Source organism: Mya arenaria, chromosome 12 (genome assembly GCF_026914265.1).
Source record: "Mya arenaria isolate MELC-2E11 chromosome 12, ASM2691426v1".
In the NCBI taxonomy this organism is placed as follows: domain Eukaryota; kingdom Metazoa; phylum Mollusca; class Bivalvia; order Myida; family Myidae; genus Mya; species Mya arenaria.
In genome coordinates, this window is record NC_069133.1 from 15,131,099 (window position 1) to 15,135,167 (window position 4,069).

General features: G+C 37.6%; 1 pseudogene; it reads left to right on the forward strand.

Moving 5' to 3' along the window:
• The first annotated feature begins 253 nt into the window (after nt 1–253).
• Nucleotides 254–2,527, forward strand: LOC128210484 (zinc finger protein 845-like; annotated as a pseudogene).
• Nucleotides 2,528–4,069: the final 1,542 nt, after the last annotated feature.

Consider the following 4,069-nt stretch of genomic DNA (forward strand, 5'->3'; position numbering starts at 1 on the left):
GGTCGAGAACTCATACACGTAGTAGATCAGTAGGGCTGATTGGTCCATGAACTCTGATTTAAAGCGTCACATTAAAATACATATGGGAAGGAAGCAATAAAACTGTGTGATATGTGATTTCTCTCGAAAAATATCATTTACAACACATCAAAGAATGTCCACTGAAGGAAAGTCAAACGCTTGTAAGATGATCGATGCTACTTGTTCTCAGAAACAATATTTACAAGAACATAGAAGAATTCACAATGGAGAAATGCCTAACAAGTGTGAGGTATGTGATTCGGCTTTCTGCCAGAAAGCCTCTTTGCAGTCTCATAAAAGAATGAAAATAGTTGAAAAGCCATACAAGTGTGAGACATGTGATGCTGCTTTCACCAGAAATAGTAGTTTACAGACACATATTAGAATACATACCGGAGAGTGCCCATACAAGTGTGATACATGCGATGCTGCTTTCTCTACAAAACGGAATTTAAAGAGACACATTATAATGCACACAGGCGAAAAGCCATACAAGTGTGTTACATGTGATGCTACCTTCTCTACAAAAAATAGTTTACAGACGCATATACGAATACACACAGGCGAGAAGCCATACAAGTGTGAGGTATGTGATGCTGCTTTCTCTACAAAAAATATTTTACAGACTCATATTAGAATACACACAGGCGAGAAGCCTTACAAGTGTGAGGTATGTGATGCTACTTTCTCTCATGATGGGAATTTACAGAGTCATATAAGAATACACACAGGAGAAAAGCCGTTCAAGTGCGAGATTTGTGATGCTGCTTTCTCTCGGAATTGGCAATTACAGATACATGTAAGAATACACACAGGAGAAAAGCCGTTCAAGTGTGAGATATGTGATGCTGCTTTCTCCCATAAAGCATCTTTACAGACACATATAAGAATACACACAGGAGAAAAGCCGTTCAAGTGTGAGATATGTGATGCTGCTTTCTCCCATAAAGCATCTTTACAGACACATATAAGAAAACACACAGGCGAAAAGCCGTTCAAGTGTGTGATATGTGATGCTGCTTTCTCTCGGAATTGGCATTTACAGACACATATAAGAATACACACAGGAGAAAAGCCGTTCAAGTGTGAGATATGTGATGCTGCTTTCTCCCATAAAGCATCTTTACAGACACATATAAGAAAACACACAGGCGAAAAGCCGTTCAAGTGTGTGATATGTGATGCTGCTTTCTCTCAGAATTGGCATTTACAGACACATATAAGAATACACACAGGAGAAAAGCCGTTCAAGTGTGAGATATGTGATGCTGCTTTCTCCCAGAAAGCATCTTTACAGACACATATAAGAAAACACACAGGCGAAAAGCCGTTCAAGTGTGTGATATGTGATGCTGCTTTCTCTCAGAATTGGAATTTACAGAGACATATAAGAATACACACAGGCGAAAAGCGGTTCAAGTGTGTGATATGTGATGCTGCTTTCTCTCAGAATGTGGATTTACAGAGACATATAAGAATACACACAGGAGAAATACGGTTCAAGTGTGAGTTATGTGATGCTGCTTTCTCTCGGAATTGGAATTTACAGAGACATATAAGAACACACAGATGAGAAAAGCGGTTCAAGTTTGAAATGTGATGTGCTGTTTTCTCTCATAAAGCATCTTTACAGTCACATATAAGAATAACAAATGAAAATTTACAGAGACATATAAGAAAACACACAGGCGAAAAGCCGTTCAAGTGTGAGATATGTGATGCTGCTTTCTCTCGGAATTGGCATTTACAGACACATATAAGAATACACACAGGAGAAAAGCCGTTCAAGTGTGAGATATGTGATGCTGCTTTCTCCCAGAAAGCATCTTTACAGACACATATAAGAAAACACACAAGCGAAAAGCCGTTCAAGTGTGTGCTATGTGATGCTGCTTTCTCTCAGAATAGGAATTTACAGAGACATATAAGAATACACACAGGCGAAATACGGTTCAAGTGTGTGATATGTGATGCTGCTTTCTCTCAGAATGTGGATTTACAGAGACATATAAGAATACACACAGGAGAAATACGGTTCAAGTGTGAGTTATGTGATGCTGCTTTCTCTCAGAATTGGAATTTACAGAGACATATAAGAACACACAGATGAGAAAAGCGGTTCAAGTTTGAAATGTGATGTGCTGTTTCCTCTCATAAAGCATCTTTACAGTCACATATAAGAATAACAAATGAAAATTTACAGAGACATATAAGAATACACACATGCAAAAAGCGGTTCAAGTGTGAGATATGTGATGCTGCTTTCTCTCAGAATGGGAATTTACAGAGACATATAAGAATACACACAGGTGTAAAGCGGTTCAAGTGTGAAATGTGATATGCTGCGTTTTCTCAGAAAGCATCTTTACAGTCACATATTAGAATACACACAGGAGAAAAGCGGTTCAAGTGTGAGATATGTGATGCTGCTTTCTCTCAGAATGGGAATTTACAGAGACATATAAGAACACACACAGGAGAAAAGCGGTTCAAGTTTGAAATGTGATATGCTGCTTCTTCTCATAAAGCATCTGTACAGTTACATAAAAGAATAACAACAGGAGAAAAGCCGTTCAAGTGTTAGATATGTGATGCTGCTCTTTCTCGGAAAGCATATTTACAGTCACTTATAAGAATACACACAGGAGAAAAGCGGTTCAATTGTGAGATATGTGATGCTGCTTTCTCCCAGAAAGTAATTTTACAGTCACATATTAGAATATACAAAGGAGAAAAGCGGTTCAATTTTGAAATATGATATGCTGCTTTCTCTCAAAAATCTTTTTTACAGTTACATATAAGTATACAACCGGGAGAAAATCCGTACACGTTTGAGATATGTGATGCTGCTTTCTCTCAGAAAGCTTCTTTACAGTCACATATAAGAATACAGCCGGGAGAACAGCCGTACAAGTTTGAATAATGTGGTGCTGCTTTTATTATAAAAAGCATTTAAAATAAATTCACATATAAGAATACTTACAAGAGAAAATATGTATAAGTGTGAGATATGTGATGCTACTTTTTGTCAGATAACCTATTTACATTCACATTTAAGAATACACACACGTCCACAGTTACTTGGTATTTGGACTGCATTTTTTATAATTCTCAGCCCAAGAGATCACCCTAGTGACCAATCGCTCGACTGGCCAAAAATGCATTTCAAATACTAAGTAACTGTGCACACGTCAGGGGAAAAGACTTACAATTTTAAGATATGTGGACTTTCTCATAAAATGGGCTTTTACAGAAACGTCTAAGAATTCATACAGGAGAGAAGACATACAATTAAACGAAATGTGATACTGTTTCTCTAATAAAGTGACTTCAAGTCAAATATTGAAATACACACAGGTGAGAAGGACTACAAGTGTGAGACATGTGATGCTGCCTTCTCTACATAAGGTCATTTACAAACGTGTATAAGAAAACATACACGCGTATAGCCTTAACAATGTGGAACATGTGAAGCTGCTGTATCTACAAAAGGTTATTAACAGGCACATATTAGAATACAAACAGGCGAAAAGCCTTAACAGTGTGGAACACACGAAGCTGCCTTCTCTACAAAAGGTTATTAACAGACACATATAAGAATACAAACAGGCGAAAAGCCTTACCAGTGTGGAACACATGAAGCTGCTGTATCTACAAAAGGTTATTAACAGACACATATTAGAATAGAAACAGGCGAAAAGCCTTACCAGTGTGGAACACGTGAAGCTGCTGTATCTACAAAAGGTTATTAACAGGCACATACTAGAATAGAAACAGGCGAAAAGCCTTACCAGTGTGGAACACATGATGCTGCTGTATCTACAAAAGGTTATTAACAGACACATATAAAAATACAAACAGGCGAAAAGCCTTACCAGTGTGCAACACATGAAGCTGCTGTATCTACAAAAGGTTATTAACAGACACATATAAGAATACAAACAGGCGAAAAGCCTTACCAGTGTGGAACACATGATGCTGCTTTTTCTCCAAAAGGTTATTCACATAAACATCATAGTATACATACAGGTAAGATGCCATTAAAGTG